General features: G+C 40.2%; 1 protein-coding gene across 4 annotated transcripts in view; it reads left to right on the top strand.

Moving 5' to 3' along the window:
• LOC125686592 (leukemia inhibitory factor receptor-like) overlaps nucleotides 1-19,292 on the top strand; it is an 85,477-nt gene that overhangs the window by 34,761 nt on the left and 31,424 nt on the right. For 3 of the 4 annotated variants that reach the window (XM_048930736.1, XM_048930735.1, XM_048930737.1), the window contains exon 2: nucleotides 7,518-7,624. The gene's annotated coding sequence lies outside the window, so the exon portion shown is untranslated. Of the gene's footprint in view, nucleotides 1-16; nucleotides 294-7,517; nucleotides 7,625-19,292 lie in introns of all 4 variants that reach the window. The other variant, XM_048930738.1, reaches the window with a different exon arrangement.

The following is a 19,292-nucleotide window of genomic DNA, read 5'->3' as shown; positions in this document are numbered from 1 at the left end:
ATTATTTTAAAAGTAGCATATTTCCAAAAATTAAAAAGAAAAGAAAAGAGTCCTTGGGAGGGACTTGCAGAGCCCTTTCTGTGGCCAGGAGCATCTGGACGCACCTCGCACACCGGCAGTGGCACGGCAGCGTCAGCTCACCGCCTCTATTTTAAGGGATTGAATTGATGGTGCCTTTAGAGAACGTGCTTAAAAAAAGATCACCCTAAGCCTCTAAAGCGGTTCTGGAAGGAACGTCATTCCCATGTTACAGCTCAGTGTGAACGGGGCATGTTGTGCTGAGTGCTGTGCTGGTAAGAATTAATGATAGATGTGGCCTTTCTGTTTCCTAATTGTAAGTGACAGGGGACTTTGCTGTAAATGGGAATCGGACTTCAGACGAGTATTGAAATTCCCTTGTATCTGGGCAACCTCAGCTTTGTGCTTATGTGTAGGAGCTCTCCCTTTGATTCCCTAATCCAGACATTTCATGCTTAACATTTCTGTTGCAAAAACAGTCAGATTTTCATTGTCCACAACCAAGTTGGCCATGTTGTGTTAAATTCCTTTGGAATTTAACAAAACATCAGACAGGGAATAGGTAGCTTTCTTCTTTATGTGAAGTTTGGCTTGTTACTGAAGCAAGGCAATGTGACTTGTTTCTTTGATATCACACCTGAAAGTCTTTTCTGCCTTTTTTCCTTTTCTTTAAACGCTTCTTAAACCTTCAGCTTGTAGCTTGGACCCTGACCGTTAATCAGTTTTGGCAGGTCTGTCATCTGTGTGGAAGTTGAGGGTCCATGTCGTGCCATATTCCCTCTCTAAGGAACTGTGTTGTTTCATGTTGTTCTGTTGGTGCGCATATGTTTTATTAATACAGCTTTGTGCATCCTGTGGGGAAAAATGCATAAACTTGTCAATTTGCAAAAAGTCGTCTTGTTCTCAGCTTCTCAGCCATTGTATGCTGTATGGTTGTGGTGGTAAAGATAAGCACGTTTGTTTTTGGTGATAAAGGACAGTGAGCACTCCTGGATTGGGCCCCACTGATTCAAGATTAAAACAAAAATGTTTGATGAAGGAAGGATTAGGATGAGGGAAAGGCAGAAGCAAAGGCAGGGAGAAGTCCAGAGTGAGCAGTGCTGTGCTGCCGCCGGGCGCTGCTCTCTGAGCGGCAGCTGCCAGCTGTTAGCTGGGCAGGCGTCTGCAGGTCTCTGCTGAGAGGTCTGCTGAGGCTGCAGAGAACAGCCTAGCGTCCGTCGGGAGGCTGCAGGTCTGCAGGGATGCATATCTAAGCCAGAGGATGATGGAGACATCCACAAAGCCAGAGGATGATGGAGACATCCACAAATCAAGAGCTTAAAGATTACTGCCTTGGATCTGCTTTAGAGTATCGCTTTCAGGTAGTAGAAGACCTGATTTGTTTGGTTTTTCTTTCTGTTTACTCAGTCTTCACATTCTTTCATCTTATCACTGTTTCACCTATTGCAACTTTTATTAGTGTTATTAAGTGATAAGAGTTTCCATTGTGCACTGTCCAAACATACCTTTTCTGTCACTTAGAGCGTCTGATGGCAAGGACTATCAGGGGAGTTAGGTTTTGCAGAATCCCTTTACAGGTGTGCTGAGGAAAGGGAGAGATGTAACCTCTAGGTGAGGGCATGCCTGTGGACTTGCCAGACACTGTGGAGTGGGCAGGAGCAGCCATATGGGTGGAGATGCTCTCAGAAAAATTTATTTTCACAGGTAGAAAAGCTGCTCCTGCAATGTCAGCAGTGAGCTCGTGGGGCTTTAATTTTCATGTGCTGGATAAGTTGCCATCTATTGTTGTGAAGTCAGGTCCGTTTCATCATCATGCGCAGCCCAGGCTTACTCTAAGAACTTTAGTAAACATAATAGATATGGTTTTATTTATACATCTTTATGTGTAATGCTGTAGCAGAGTCTGTACTGTTGATAAGAAGCAGCTCTGTTAGAGCATGAATTGTTTAATCTGGTGGGTGCCTGAAAGCGAATTTTGTGCCATGAGAGCTGATGTATTTAAGCAGAAGGGTTGATGTATGCTGGTAAGAATTATACCTGAAAAATTAAATGGTACCTCAAGTAAAATATGTCTGGCAGTCTTAAACAATGGAGATTTTTATGGATTCTGACTCTATCTTGCAGAGTGCAGCGCATCATAAGGATGATGCAGATGGATTATGTTTTTCTGCAAATGACTCAGTAGATGATGTGGCCAGGTAAATGAGGCTTTTTTCCAGTTATTCTGTGTATTAGTGCTCAGAGGAAAGCAGAGCATGCTAAATTCAACCATACTGCTTTGTAAGCCAAGGGGTATTCATACATTTGCTAAATGAAAACAAAAATCTTGCACATTTTTGAAAGTCAGGTTATCTTGTAATGAGCTTACTAGAGCTGTTGAATTAAAAAGACAAGGATCTCCTAGAAGTAGTCCAGTGGATGGCCACAAAGATGATAGAGGGTCTGGAGTGTCTCCTTTAGGAGGAAAGACTGGGTAACCTGGGCCTGTTCAGCCTGGGGAGAAGAAGATGGAGAGGAGATCTGATTAATGTTTATAAATATTAGAAGAGAGGTCAGAGGCAAATGGATGAGACCAGGCTCTTGATGGTACATAGTGATGGGATAAGGAGCAACGGGCTAAAACTTGAGCATAGGAAGCTCTGTACTAACATATGGAATAACTTCTTTATTGCTAAGAGTGGTGCAGCACTGAACAAACTGCTCAGAGAAGTTATGGAGTCTTTTTTTATGGAGATACTCGAGACGTGGCCTTGTGATTTTTTTATAGGGTACCTGCTTTAGCAGGGGGGTTGGAGTCAATGAACTCTTGAAGTTCCTTCCAACCTCTGCAATTCTGTGATTCTGTGAATGTCAGCTTTCAGGGAAAATGCAGATGGAAATCAGGAAGCTCTATGGGGTTGATTTTGCTCCATTTTCAGTATACAGATAGGACGTTTGTAACAAATACTGAGATCTTATGTTGAAAATGATATTGAAATACAGAGTTGACTTAAGTGGAGGGGTGTTATTTAGCAGTACAAGGAAGACTTGATGAAGGAGATGTAAAGATACTTGCTTATGTAAGTTTCTCAAGACAATATATGTTACTTTGGGTTGGACATCAGTCCATGCCCACTGAGATGTGGAGAACAGGTGCGGAAATCAGTTTCACTGCTGTTAACAAAGCTGACTAGATTTACCTGCAGTAGTTTTGTGTCTTATTGTGCCTTTTCTCCTGATATTGAGTTACAAATCCTTTTTGACTGCTAGGCATCTAATTTCTATCTAAAAATGAGAAAAATGAACTACTTTCTTCTAGATATGGCATGAGAAGTGATTATGCCCAAAGGCCATTTCATGTACTTCACTCCATAAGCAGCTTAATATAAAAGACACAAGTAATCTCTGGGAGCAGGGCTCGGAGCACTGGGTCCTCCATTCTCCCTCACAAGTACACAGAGTCCTGCTCTGAGTCAGAGGTTATTGAAGCCATGAAGAGAAATGCCATTTACAGAAAGACTGGGGAAGTCTCCATCCTGGCTTGTCTCTTAATCTCCTGGTCACAGATGCTCCACAGCATGTTCTGTACTCATTGGGCCACCCGAGCAAGTAGAGCTTTCTTTTCTTGACTACTTTTTTGGGGAACCTCATGCTGGATGGCTGTATGTGACCTGTTCTGTGAACATTTTATTGGATGGCTTAGGTGAAAAATAATTGCCTTGTGAATTTTGAGCATATAGGTGTTAGGCAGGTTTTCTGGTCTTATCAAACTTGAGATATCTGCATATATATGTGTTTATGCTTATGTAATTTATCATCTCTCTTCTCCTCTCCTTTTTCTCTCTCCTTTTTTTTTTTTTTTCTTTTTCTTTTTTGTTCCCATTAATATTTAGCTGCAGCTAAATGGGATTTTGGAGCGTGTTCTTCTAGGCCTATGCATCACAAAATTTGATTTTATATGTGCTTAAATGTCTCCAGGGATTTCTTCCAGAATCTTCTGGATTTCTTCCAGACTCATTACTGTGGCAGTGGTGAGGGCTATATAAATTCCTAGATTGCTAGAGCTACTTTCTTACCCACCTTTGTAGGCTAGGGGACAGCTCAAATACCAGCCATCCACAAACAAAAATTGCCTTGTTCCTTGTCTGCTTTGCTTACTGAATTATGAGCCAACAGATATTAAGTAGAATTAGTGATACCCACCAGTTTGAAGCTCTGGATAAGGCTTTCTGTAGTAACCTCCAGACTATTGCTGGTCATTGCTGTCCTCCCTCCTCTGATGAGTGTGTAATTTCTGGATTTATGGGTGATGGGAGCCGTCTAGGTGTGTGACTTCAAAGTCCTTGCCCTTATAAGAGTCAGGAGCTCGTAGCAGGGTCTTTTGCCCCTTCACTACTGCCTGCCTTTCTCTGCTGCTCTCTCAAGTCACTCCTAGCAGTGGATTTCACTGCAAGGAGAAAATGCTTCAACTAAATATAGCTCCTAATCCATTGGTATGAAGCTGGTCAGGGTGTAAAGTTTTGAAGGGCATATGTCTCTGCTGCTTTCCATGCACTGTCTGTAGCTGGCAGTGGGGTGATGACAAAGACTGTTGCTACAACAGAAGCAGCCTTCGCTTATCCCATAGGCAGAGAACTGCTGAGTTGTCAGCTGTGGAGTCCAAATTATGCCTTTTACCTCAGGGAGCACAAGTTATAAAAGCATGTGTCCTGGAAACAAGGATGGCACTGTAGCAACTCCCTGCTCCTCTGCCTCACTTCCTACCATGCCAAAAAGCAGAGCATGGGCAGTCTGTGTTGCCAGGTTGGTGTGGGAGTAGCAGGATGATTTCCCCATTTCTTAGGCCACGTGTGTCTGTGAGCAGAGTCTTTTCTCTTTCGTAAACCTAGGAACTGAGGGGAATCATCCTTCAAAACCAGAAAGTGCAGCATACTGGCCAGTGTCAGCCACATGAAGTCTTCAGTAGCTGAAGGTGGACTTTGGGTTGTTTTTATGCTCCAGCATCTTCCATGCCAGCCAAAAATTTTCACTGGTATAGTATACTTGATTAGAGCATTATGTGGGGCTTCAGGTGCACCGATAATAGCTTTGATAGTATTGACTGAAGCATTTTAAATTCATAGTGAAGTGGCCTGATTTGTAGTGCAGAATCATGAAATTTATGTACAGCACTGTGTTTGTACTCTAGATAATAAATGCTCTCTGAAAAGTATGTGGGAAACTTTCATACGCGTGTGTAATTTTATTATTATTATAGAATTTGCTTAATGGTGTAATAAGCTCTTTATGGGAGCACTTTGAGCAGCTCACAAAAAGCTGGTTTTCATGGTTTCTATAAAGTTGCATTTCATGTTACTTGGACATTTGGGAGTGCTTCTACAATTGTGTGTATCTTGGAGAGCCCAGAGGACTGGCAGATTTTGACAAGCAAGAGAGGAGGCATGGCTGTGCTGAGTGTGGGCCTGGCTTGGGCAGGCAGCTGCTTTCAGGGCTGTCTGGAAGTATTTCTCTTATTCTGGCAGCCCTCCTTCCTCTCAGATCAGGGCTTGTGCTGTCACACAGAAGTACTTGTGCCAGGGCATCTCTGCCACTTGCCCTGGGACTTAACCCTGTTTGGATGGCTGATCGTGGATTTGCCTCTCTTGAAACAAGTGATCTAATAATGGCCTCTCCTAACTATAAAATCAGTAAGGATAGAGCTACAAAATGTCTTTCTCAAATAATTGGTTTTAATAGTACTGCAGGGAAAAAAATGTTGCTTAAATCAAGGGAACCACAGGAGAAAATTACAGTGGTCAATCTTACACATTGGGCTTCTGTGAGCTCTGAAGCCCAAGGGTGAATATAAGTTATATGTGTTTGAACTGCAACTAATTTTCACAGTGTTTCATGTTTTGAATCAGGTTCATCATTTTCGGCAAAAGAGAGATTTGATCTCCATGATTTTACAGCTACTGTTGAGCTAAGACTAAGAAGTTTAATGCTTAATCCTAGGTGGAGTTCTGAGAAAGACACAACTTCAGTTTTGTCTTGAGCTAGCTGTAACAAGCACCAAAGTACTGTGTGTGTGAGTTGCTGTGTGTTGTTACTTGTTGCATGCTTCTTTTACTTCTGTTAGGGTTTCTGCTTGCAATGAGGCTAATAATATCTGTTCCCTAGAGTCAACCTGTTCCTCTTCCTTTTCCCCTCCTTCCCCTGCTCCCTACTCCAGCAAAGGTCATAGCCATGAGAAGTCTGTAGTACACAGGTCTCCAGGCATGTAACTCATAATTCATCTGCTAGAATAGCATTGTCACAGTTCCCAATATAGAATGGCCTTCTCTTCCAAACTGAATGTGATTGGCTGGTTTCTTCTTCAAAATGCTAGGAATTTTTCAAAAGAAGATATTTTTGGTGTAGTCTTACTACACGTTTCAAACGATGGAATTGGTGTGGATGTAAAATCCAGCAACTTACCATGTGACTTATTTTAAATCTTACCTCAAAATTGTTAGTTTGTCCACTGTATATTGTCTTCCTCCAGTATTAAAACAGTTACAAGTTCTGAGGGATTTTTATGTTTATCTGTCTCACATTAGTGTAATATGAATCTGAAACTTAAATTTTGAAATATTTGTGCTAAAACCATATTTAGAATTATTTTCACGAATGCATCTGATCTTGAGATTTCAAGCAGTTCATCCAGTCCTTGGAAAGCTTTGCCAATGCCTACATTGCACAGACACTACATGCACAGACTCAGATGTGAACTACCCAAATCGTTTATTACAAGTTCTCACATCACTTACATACTTTCACAAGTTTTCTTTTTCTAGCTTTGCCATGTTTAAACCTTTCTTCTTTGTATGTAATTGAGAAATGTAAACAAGTAACATTGTTAAACTAAGTAGTTGTGTTATTTCAGGCTTTGCAGCAGCAGATTATCTCCCAGGCGTGATCTGCTCTATGTAACTTTTTCATTCTGCATGTAAACCAGCAGTAGAACATTTCCATTGCCAGTGAATGTTTAGTAGTTCTCTTGCAGTGTTTGCTTGAATTCTATAAAGTAGCCTCATCCATACAGATTAAGTTGTGAGGACATTTTTTTCAGTGACTTTTAACGTATATTTGGGTGATGCTAAAACTCATACTCTGAGAACTGAATTTTTTCCAATTACTTCTCCATGTTTCAACTAATCAGCAGTGCAGGTAGTGTTAATGTGTGAAGTACATGTCCTTGAAAATATTGTGTTCTTTTGTTTTGTCCTTTTGCCCTGCTATATGCTTTTTGGCTGATCAGTAGGTATCATTGGTTTGAGATGAGTTTGGGCTGTGATTATTGCAGACAATAATGTGAGCAAGCCCTTAGTATTACAATAGCTGCCCGCAGAATTAGGTCATTAATGGGCTCTGAGCAGTGTTAACTTTTTTCACTACACTTGTAAGCACAGAAGGTATACATATAATTCAGGATCTTTTCTGATGGAACCTCTTGTGCAGCATTCTTCCCCACTGATTATATATGAATCTCTTAACTCCAGGTACCTACTGTGGCTGCCCGCTTCAGCGCTCAGCTCTGCTGCACTGAAGAGTGAGGACTGAGTCCATCAAAGGCTCCTGCATCTGAGCTCCTGCCAGCACTGCAAGTGTAAGTGTATGCATAGCTTTATTCATAAGGTCAGATTAGTCATAATCAGGAGCAATAAGCATATATATGTGGTTACTGAGATTTGTTTTCTCACGTAAATCAGCTCTTCTTTGTATGGTACCCCTTGGCTTTGAAATACCTTCATTTCAGAGGGCACAGTAATCTCTGATGGCATTTCGCTGCTTGAGTCATGGGACTTGTGAAGAAGATTCTGCAGTCTAAGCCTAGAGTTAGGAAGAACTGTTTACTTTAAAAGTTGCTTAGCAAGTATTGGCAATAATCATCTCCTATTCATCTTTTCTTTAGAAGTAAAGTGCATCAAATTTTACTATTTCTAATGAAAACTGGTTGGAATGTTTTAATTTTCTTAATTAAAAAAAAGGAAAAAAGGATATTGTACATTTCTGGTATGTGCATGCTTATTTGATCTTTTCAATCCTTTCTGCTGTAGCTCACGAAGACTTTATGTATATTCTAAAGCGAAATATTTATGCTCCTGTGGTATATGCATTGTTGCTTAAATACATTTTGCAAATGTAATACTTGCAATATACAGTTTACAGGCCCTTAGTACGATAGAATCATAAAATCATAGAATGGCCTGGGTTGAAAAGGACCTCAAAGATCATCTGATTTCAACCCCCCTGCTATGTGCAGGGTCGCCAACCACCAGACCAGGCTGCCCAGAGCCACATCCAGCCTGGCCTTGAATGCCTTCAGGGATGGGGCATCCACAGCCTCCTTGGGCAACCTGTTCCAGTGCGTCACCACCCTCTGTGTGAAATACTTCCTCCTAATATCTAACCTAAACCTTCCCTTTCTCAGTTTAAAACCATTCCCCTTTGTCCTATCACTATTCAACCTTGTAAACAGTCATTCCTCCTACTGTTTATACACTCCCTTCAAGTGTTGGAAGGCCACAATGAGGTCTGCATGGAATCTTCTCTTTTCCAAGCTAAACAAGCCCAGTTCCCTCAACCTTTTCATATAAGAGAGGTTCTCCAGCCCTCTGATCATCTTAGTGGCCCTCCTCTGGACCCACTCCAAGAGCTTCATGTCCTTCCTGTGTTGGAGGCCCGAGGCCTGGACGCAGTTCTCCAGATGGGGCCTCCCAAGAGCTGAGTAGAAGGGGACAATCACCTCCCTCTCCCTGCTGGCGACTCTTTTTTTAGTGCAACCCAGGATATAGTTGCAGAATATAGTTGCAGGATATAGACTACAGACTTGGGAAGAGTAGAATACTTTCCAAAGGTGTTTGAGTTGGTGGTGTTTCCAAATGATAGGTGGGTTCTGATAACTTCCAATAACTGGGTTCTGGTGAGATTGGCACAAGTTTTTTAGAAGAAGGTTTTGCAAAAAGGAAAAACAGAAGTAATATGTCAGTGTTTCACACTGTAAAGTTTACGTTAGATGTTTTGCAGCTCTCTGATTTAGACAGGTAAGGGTTTAAGAACATGCTTGACTTTGTGAGTCATGTATGATATATCTGTTTAAATGCATAAGGAGCAGAAGTTTTCCCAAGGAATAGAAGTGTAGAAGTAAAAATACACTGAAGCAGAATAAGTGTTTCTTCTAACTTCACTGAAATATTAATGGTCCCATTAACTCCTCTTTACAGAGTTAGGTTTCATCTTGCCTCCTGCCTTCTCCACCCGTTGTCCTGACACTTCTCTCTGTAGCCACCAGCAAGACCACTGAGAACAGTCGCACGTCTCTTGTTCCCACAGTTGGACTTGCTCAGCAGTTTAGGAACAATAGCTGCTTCATTGCTGAGTTGCAAAACAAAAAAGTCAAATGTATCAGCAACAATGCATGAAAAATGGGATGAAGAGCATTCCACAGGAAGGGATTTTTTCATGCCGATATATATGTATGTAGGATTTCTGGGAGGCGGAATCTAATAAGTAAGAAATTCTCCTTCTTCTGTAGATCATCTGCCAGCTCAATGCTAAGAAATGTAAACCATGAGATTTACTAATAATAGCAGGAAGGAAGAACCCCATTAAACAAAGACAGCAAAATTGGAATGATTTGTGTGTGTAAAACCAGGGTTATTTTCCCTCTCTGTAGCCTGTTTTTATGCTCACCCTGGAGAAGATACCATAACAACAACAGATCTTCACTAGAATAATCTTATTTTCAACGGAGGATTGAAGGACAGAAGACAGATCTAGATTACAGTTGTTACAGGGATGGTCATGTGAAAATGATGTGAAGATGTGAAATTAGGTGCAGTTGTGACTGAAAATTTATGATTTTTCTTATTCTATGCCTGTATTAGGTCAGGAGAAACTTGTGGAACTGACTCACTGTGTCCCATTAATAGCAGGCTCAATTTTCTGTGAGCTGCTTTCATTTTTAAATTAGGTGCAGCATCATTTGCCTTACAGACGCTGCTGTCTCAGCACTTGCTGGTGGGTTATTGTCAAGGATTCAATTCGCTGCTTTTGCTAAATACTGAAAGGAATGTCAGAAAGCGCTGCTCTGTTCTTCACAGATAAAAATGGTACATCTGAGTCCTATCCTTGTAACTATTATTTTAAAATGCTGAGATTTTAATGTTTTCTGTCTTTGGTTGTGTATTTCAATGTTGCAGAGTCTGATCAACTATGTGATCCCCTTACACAGTACTTTACCGCAGTTCATTCCATTCTGAAACACTCCAAGAAACAGCTGAAGACCTGTTTATGTTTGTCATGCAAAATCAAAAAACATTGTAAGTTAAATGAATTCAGTCAACAGATAAGATGTGAGCTTCTCACTTGGAGTATTTAAAACAAAATTTGGGAGTTTTTTTAGTATGTTTTTCAGTCTCGTTGACTGAGACATATCAGTCAATGTTTGAATCAGATTTGAAGTCATCCTACAAAAATGGAAAACAAAACCTGGACTTTGTATATATTTTATTTAGCAGTGTTCTGCTAAATATAAACTGAATATTTATCTGAAATTATTTGATATGGAAAATCGTAAATTAATTTAAATGTAAAGCAACAGAATCTTGTTCCTTCAGTCTTGCAGACAGTGATTTCAGGTAGAGTTCAGTTAAGGAAGCAACACGTGCTTGTAGAGCTGAGGGTGACATCGAGCAGTGTACTAAAACTAGATAGCTGGCAGTGTGTCTATTTTCAGGGTGTGAAAGTTTTGTAGAGGGGTGGAAAGGATAATGTTAATGAGTTGGTTTATTTTGGTGTTCTGGATTGCCAGCTGTGCTACTATAAGAGCTGAGCCATGAGTGGACCGTAAGTCCGTTGCCAAACACCTGGGGACTTCTGCGAGAGGAATATAGAAGACTAAGGGGAACAGCATAGCTTCAGACAGATGGATTTGATATGCCAGTGTGTCCCCTGCGTGCATGGCTCCACTGATGGCGGTGACCAGCAACAGAATTAAGAGTGCCAGTACTGTGAAAGAGTGAGCAGGCTTGTGTGTGGGAGAGAGGGAGTCTCCATTTCCAATAGCTGTGCTACCGTGTATGTGTGCACAAATGCAGGAGTTGATATTTATCTTTTGTAGAGCAGTGCTCTCTCTTGAGGCCTACAAAAGTTAATTAGGAAGGAGGCTGGCTCTGATGCTTTTCAACTGTCAATATTTGTGTTTCTGAGTACTTAAGATTAATTCCTACGCTTTGCTGCCACAAAAGGAGACTATGCATGTGGTATGCATAAATGGGAACCTGGAGGGGAATAAGAAACAACTAAAGGAATATGTGAAATAACTACACTTTCAAAATAAATGCCAATTGCAATGTAATTACACATGGACAAGCTTGTTCTCGTAGTGTCATGATAAACTGTAGGTCTTCCTTCTTTGGAGGGAAGGGAAATAGCAGCACTTGGATGCCAGCTTAGTTAACAGTGCAGTGGGGAGGAAAGAAAAGCATTTAGTCATCCCATTGGAAAGGGAGCCTACCTGTAATGGCATGCTCTTCACTGTGGAAGTATGAGAGTTTTAAAGACATGAGAAAAATTAATAGAAAGGGAATTTATCAGAAAATATAGATCTGTAGTTTCAGGAATCGCTCATTCACTTGACTACTAAAAAATCAATTTCTTTCTCGTAAGTGACTCTCATTCCGTATATTCACACTGAAAGGATATTGCATAACTGTTGCTTGTTATTCTCAATATATTATTTAATGCGAAAGCCACAGTTCAGCATTTGATCTATTTGTATATTGTTCATACACATGAGAACAGATTTCTTTGGATTCAGTTCATTGTACCTTAAAAATAATTTGAATACCACAGGTTTCACTGTAAACAAGGAAGGATTCCAACCCTCGGGTCATTGCCGGCTGTTTTTAGAAAAAAACACTTTTGGAATTGCTTCAATAATTATCAGTGTTCTCTTATAAAACTAAATAGGCTTTTCCGGTGATGGAAAGAAGATTAAAGGTCATACAGTTCAAAATAACTTTTTGAACACTGCCAGATTAAGGAAAATGAAATCTTCCATTAATATAGTCAGCTTCTTTAAGACTTATCTGTTCATAATGGTGTATGAGCTGAATTTCTTCAGCCTCTTTCAACTTCAGGGACAACATGACTTGCCTAAGCCCCTTTCATAAAATGTGAGTGACAGTGGCCCTGCCCTTGAACCTCACATTGAATAAAGCACAGCTGACGATGTGAGCAGAGTTTTCCTCTGAAGTTGTGCTGTTCTGAGATGTAAACAGATGTTGCCCTGAAAAATTAAATTTCCTTTGGAATAGTGGATTAGTGTTTTGTTTCAGTTATGTATCACTAAAATGCAGCAAGTCTCAGAGAAGAAGAAAATCATGCTTATGTAATTCTGTTTGAGTAGTTTTTCAAATGAATTTGTTGAAAAATGTGAATATATTTGCTCATATGCATTGTCCCAGTATTAAATATTGCAGAGATGTAGTGGATAGACATAGGCATTCGTGTTAATACGAATGTAACATACAATGTTAATACACAGAGTGTTCTATACATATGCAAACTCATTTGACTTTTTTTTGGCCAGTGTACTTGTTCCAAGCTGTGTTGTGAAGTGCAAGAATTCAAGGAAGTGTGACCGTGAGGTCACTAAATTCAAGCATATCAGGAAATGTGTGTAGCTGTATCAGATTTACGCAAATACCAAAGTAGAGTCCTTCATGTTATTGCGTTATTAATTTGCCAGTTCTAGTATCAAGACAATTTTTGAATGGGTTAAAATACTAGTGTGTAAGTGACTCGTAGCTGTTTCCTTCTACTGCACAGCATAATAGCTAGAAGCTAAGTTTCTCATTGGCTAACAGTGTTCCTTAACCTTCACCCCTCCACTTTGTTCTTTGTTCAAATGATTAGGTGTTTTCCATCTGCACCACTGTGGAAGAAGAATCTGTGCTTATTAATTTGAGCTAACTTCCTAAGGAAGTCAGGCATATCTGATAATGCTTTGGCTGTTCTCTTACCCCTGCCATAAACTTTGAACATGCTTCCCAGGTTCAGTTTGCTCAGAATGGGGAGGTGAGGTCTCAAAATACTACTTAAAAGCTTTACGGAGTTCTGCAGCTAGATGCAGAGACCCTGCTGAGGAAATGGCTGCAGCATGAAGTCAGCCTTCACCCTACTGCAATCCAGGCCTTTCTAGCATGCTTTCTGTGATGTCTAGTAAGGCTTAGCGTGTAAGCTTCAATCCACGATAACATTTTCCTAGCGTGTAAAAGCAATAAATCATGCACAGGCTTGCAGATATACTGAAAGTATTTAATCTATTTTTGGTATTATTAGGGTTCACTGTGTTCCTAAGAAGAATTTGTTTTCTTTTGTCACCATCTGGAGAGCAGTGCTGTATTCCTAGTAGTGATGGATGTTCGTGTAGTTAACCACATGCTTGGTAGTAATTGATACAAACAGACTTCCAAACTCAGGATTTAGACACCTGATTTTCATTTGGAAGTCTTTGTTCTTCTGAAGGTCCCGCGTCGGGAGCATCACATGCAGCATGTGGGGTGGTGACTGTCTTCATGTGTGCTGAGCAAGGCGTGGCAGATAACTCTGGAGGACTAGAAGTTCCTGAGTTAGCCTATAAATTAATTGAAAGCAGGAACAATTCAATGAGAATTAAGTTTGTACAGGATACAAACTTAGCTTAAAAATCCCCCAAATACCATCTAGTGTGTTCTGTTTAAGTTGTGGTAAGAATAAACCATAGATTCCTACAGCATCTCTTTGCTTTATTCTGATCTTTCAGTATACTGCTCTGCTTAACTGCTGTATCATTGCCCTTTCCTCCCTCCAGCCTGGTTGTTCCAGCAGGAATGTTGGGACATTCCAGTGCTACCTATAAGCCATGTAGTGTGTTCTTGTGTATGAGCTTTTTTTCCTTAACAAAGAATCCCAATCCTTTTTCAGGATTGTATCCATTGCTGTGATCAAACCATTTGACATCTGTTTCACCTGTGTGTTTTCATTTTTTTTTAACAGCAGATCTTCTGGGTATCAGGTTTTGTAATCAAGTATCTGTGTTGTGATGTCAAGGAAGCACTAAATGCTTTCCTGAAATCAGCTTTGGATTGTGGTACTTGTTCATTTCTTAATCAAATGCCTTCAACCCTTTCTCATCTATGCCCTTACACAGAATACCTGCATCACCTTCCTCACATCAGGAAGTCCTTTTCCGAGAGTTTTCTCTTGTCTCCTTGCCAGGTGCAGACGCTTTCTCATACTGATTTTCTTCTTTGAAGTATCCATCAGCTCTCAATGGTTTCCTTGGTTGTATTTCCATAGTGTTCAGGAGAACTGGCAGATTGAAAGCAAGGAGGAACTGGTAACAGTGAGAAGTGAGAGCAGCTGCTGTGTTGTCCTTGAGACTCTGAGCCAGGTGAAAGGGCTGCATTCAGCAATCTTTGTAAAATCTCTGGCTTTTTAGATGGCGCTGGTGACCAGCAGTTTTCAAAATCAGTTTGTGGAAGCGTTGGTCATTGAGCTGAGCTGGTGAGTTGTGTTTCGACATCCTCCTCCACCTTGCAGAGCAGGAGCATCCTGCAGTGGCTTCCCGGCACCTTTGTGAAGCTGCTGCTGTTCGGCAGCCAGAGGAAGTGGTGAGGAGGGAGTTTTTCACTTGTGCTTCGCAGAAACAAAACACAACAAAATATGTCTGAAAGGACAAGTTATATGGCCCTGTGCCTTCTTGCACATTAGTTGTGTAATACCTTAATGCTGCTAACTTATTTTTCCTCTGCTGCAGATTAGGAGGTTACGCTGGTGCAGATAGGCAATTTGAATTATTTCATCAGCTTTCCAAAAGAAAGCTAGTGAATTCTTAAGTTAATTCCTCAGAACTGGGGAAAGCCAGATTCCCAGATGGTCTTCAGCCTTCATTTATAAACAATTTTAGTGATTCATGTCCTGCAAATCTTTTATAACAGGGAATGCTGCCATGTTATAAAACAGAAAGGGAAAGCCTGCATTCAGATTGTTAAAGAGAGATTTTTGTCTCAAGTCTGGGAATTTTTTTAAGGAGATGGAAGAATGTACTCTGTTGAAAAATAGCCCAAACCTCTCAAATAAATCTTATTAATTCTACTTCTCCTTTTTATATTACTCAGCTATCTCTAGAAGTCAAAGACTGTAGGCTCTAGGGTCAGCAAAGCTGTTTTAAGGAAAGCCACTTCGTCCTCTGTTTTTGTCTTCATTGTCTTTACTGTCAGCTGCACTGGCAGTTTGCTTTATTTCCCAGAAATGTGTACTTCTGGCATGAATTTTAGATAGGGGAATTTTTTCAAAGTATTCTGCTGGCGATAGTAGGATGTGAATGTGTAACTTGATCTGTGCATACAGATATAGGAGCATTGTCTCTCACTTTGGAGATTAAATTAATATATTTGTCTGGAAAAAAAATTCAAAGCCAAGTAAAATAAATGCTCTCCACCTGCGAAGCAGAATAGTTTTTCCGCTAGCAGTAAAGTTTTGATCTTGGCACCTTCACTTCTGCCTGGATACATTTGAGATGATGGGTATTCAGTGCCTCTGGAAATACAGCCTGACATCAGTCTCTACAGTTTTTTTGGTGCTATTCTATGCAATCATTTTCCTTGAGAGCATTTATTGTTCTGTTTTTTTGCTAAATTATTTTGATGATAACTTTAATGATGGAAAGAAACCCAACAAAATATAACTAGAGATAATTTATTGATGTACAGATCTATTACGTTGATTACGTTTATTGTGTATGATCTCATCTAGTACTCTCCACTTATAATTTCTGTGAGCCTTCTGGGTAAGTTCACTTCTTAACCTTTCCTTTTATGTACCTGCATGTGGATCACAAAAATAGGTATGAAAGGTGTGACCACTGATCCTCAATTCATCAATTATTAAACCAGATCTGCAGCGTTGCGACTGGCATATCAGATTGCCAGCAGGAGACAGGCCAAAAAGGCTTTTTGATTTTTTTTTTTTTTTTTTCCAGTTGGTGTTGTTTGTTTGTGTTCAGAGCTGTTTCTAAGCACTTGACGATGAAATACATTCTGAGACCAGAAGACACAGAAATACTTTTTTTTTTTTCCTTTGTAATTACTTAATAGAACTTTGAAGAAGTCTTATACTTCAGGAACTAAGCTGTTACAGCTGACTAAGAAATACTTCTTTTTATATTAAAAAGATTCAAACAATTGATCAACCATATTTTAAAATACTAGGCAGAAGCAGTTAAACCCAGAAATGCACAGTAAGAAACACAGTTGGCAGGAGAGATGGCAGCTATCTTGTGTTTTCCCCTTTGTGCGGTTAAGGCTGGTGAGGCTGGGAATGTGTCAACGTGTCAATGTCAGACATTTCGTGCTCCACTTGTTTTCTGAGCTTGTGACAGAACCCTTAACCTTTACAGCTGACAAGATTTTGAAGGAAAGATGTTCACAATTATTTTCCCAGACCCATATTGTTGAACTGGAAGTATCATCTCCTCTCTGTAATCTGTCTGATCCGCCAGTAGGTATGCTGCATGCCTCACAACACCTTTAGAAATCCACAGTTAGCATTAATCTGTTTGTTGGCTCGCTTGAGGCTGCTTTCCCAGTTTGTGTGCATGCATACCCTTAATTTTGTTTTAAATAGGGACCATCATCCTCTGACTTCAGTGATTAAGAATCTGAATCTGTTTGTCCTCCTTTAACTTGCCTGCATAAAAAGTGATTTAAAATAACTTCTTTCTGGCCACGAGGACAAGGACCAGTTGCACACCAGAGAGCCCTGAGCAGAAGTCAGAACATCTCCACATACTGTAGCTTTCAGCAAAGTTATTTCGAAATCTTTTTTTTAGCAACTGATCTTAAATATGGGCAATTTATACACCAAAACCTTTGCTGCTGGTATGGCAGAAATTTGCATGCAGATGTCTTTTAAATACATGCACACTATTCTTCATGAGTGTGGAATTATGGAAGGCTTTTTCCTTATTTTAAAATCAGGAAAGTGAAAGATCTGTACAAGAAACTTCATTAAGATTAATTCTGCAGTGCTGAGTCAGGGGGCTTGCAGCCCACTTGAAGATGGGGATGGATTCTGAAGTGCTAGACAAATAGCTACGTGGCAGCTATATGCAGCAGCATCCGGGGCTGGATCACAAACTGCAATTGAGTCAACAAGGTCTGAACACTGAGAGAAAAGCAAATACATTATGGCCTGTGTAAACACATACTACTCAAAGGTTTACCTTAGGAAAGTTCTTTCATTGTGCTTGGTAATGCTCAAGGCTTCAGGGGACAGAAATACCTTTGAATCTGAGAGTACAACAGCTTTGGTCCACACAGATGCATTCCAGGAATTATCACAGATCTAGAAATGGGGACTGGGAAAAGTGAAAAAAATAGAGTTTTTAAGAGTGGAACTAGTGGAGACCTGATTCCAGTCATCTTGTAAATACAAGGTTGCTGTATGTCAGATGATAAACTGTGCTTTATTTTCTGAAAGAACAACAGAATAGTGTCCTTGAAAGCAGAATAATGTCCTTGGAACAAGAGGTAGTTGTGCAGCAGTTGGGGAACACCAACAGTGGAGTGATGTGAATAGATTTCCTGGGCTGATGGGACTGTTATGGGATGTCCTGTCACTGATGGATTTTAATATTCACTATTACAAAAGATTTAGCTGCAGTTGCTCTTTCCGGTGGAGAGACCAGATTTACCCCCTTCTTTTCATTTTAAGAAGATGCAGACCTGAAACTGGAAGATGCTTAGCAGCAGTTGCTCCTGTTGCACTCTAGCATAGGGTTTTGACTTCTCCTAACAACACTGGGACCTCTTGTCCTGAATTTGTATCTCTTAATCTTATGTTGTCCTGTGCCATAGCAGTGTATCTGCTTAGAGAGTAACAGCTTTTCATTACTCTGCAGAGCAAGGTAAAACCTCCATATCTCATTAGCCTGCAACAGATGAAAGGCAGTTTTCATCCAAAGAAAGGGTACTTTCTATTTCAAAATTACTTCAATTATTTTGTAACTTTGTAATTAAAACAAGCCTTTTAATGGGTATCTTTTCTCCTGACTAATGGCATTCAATTACTGGATGTGAGTCTTTGATTTGGCAGCTTTTCAGCAAGCTAGAAAATGTATATGAGAAGACAAGAGCCAGGGAGACTACACTTCTTAGGAAAGATTGTGGTTTACTAGATACTTGTCATGCTTTGCATGGAAGCACATAACTTTCCTTTGGTGCCTGTCTGATTCTGAAACAGAAACTAAAACTGCTTGATTTAGGAGAGTCAGTTTTACTCAGATTTCTTGGAATTCACTGTTAAAATGTTAAAGTATCCACGCAGCATCCAAAGTACATATAAGAAAGCAGGAAAGCATATTTTTTGAACCACACACAGGCACGTGTAGCTGCTGCCTGCCTCAGAAACCTGGCATGACCAAACAGGTTCTGCACGGTTGCATACAGCTGTGTGTTTAGAAAGTGAGTTCTTCGGGGTTTTATTAACTTCACAGTGCAAAGTTTTCTCTGCTTCAGGTGCTATCAGTGCTTTCCTTTTTTTTTTTTTTTTTTTTTTTTTTTTTGATTCCCTGGTTTTTGCAAGCTATCAGGATGCTGTCAACTTGAAGTTTTGATTATGAGCTTTATTGCAAACCTGAAATGGCTTTTTAAAAAAATACTGCGAGTACTCGCAAACAGTCAGTTGTAATTTACATATACTTATTGAGTGGATGCCCGTTGTTTTGTTCGTGTTAACTCCCAGTTCTATCAGAGCAGTCTTCAGATTCCTGATGAAGTGAGAGGTTTGTGAAGGAGTTTAAACCTGGAGCTTACATCATAGATTTCCATGAGTAATGTGGACAAATACGATATGAAGCCCTCAAAGGACGCCAACATGCAGTGGGTGCTTCTGGCACTGACAGCATTATGTTCTATGTGCTGGCAGGTTCTTAATTAGTCCTTAATGTGGATTTGTCTACTTTTGATTTGGTCCTGAACAAGTTGCATGACATGGTTATTCCAGTTGAAGAATGTATGAAAACAAAAGTTTGGAACTCACTTGAGAATGTGATGAAAATAGAATAAGTTTTAGGGGTGTTTCCTCTCTCCAAATATAACGCTGACCTTTACCACAGAATCTTAGCTCCGGCTCTGCCTGTGCCATTCCCTCTGTATGCTGCAGACCAAAAGAAAGCAGTGGCCACTTGTGAACAGCTCTGGATTATCTGAAATAATGCTGCTACA

This window comes from Lagopus muta, chromosome Z (genome assembly GCF_023343835.1).
Source record: "Lagopus muta isolate bLagMut1 chromosome Z, bLagMut1 primary, whole genome shotgun sequence".
In the NCBI taxonomy this organism is placed as follows: Eukaryota; Metazoa; Chordata; class Aves; order Galliformes; family Phasianidae; genus Lagopus; species Lagopus muta.
The sequence above is the reverse complement of the archived record's forward strand: the minus strand, read 5'-3'. Positions and strand labels throughout refer to the sequence as shown.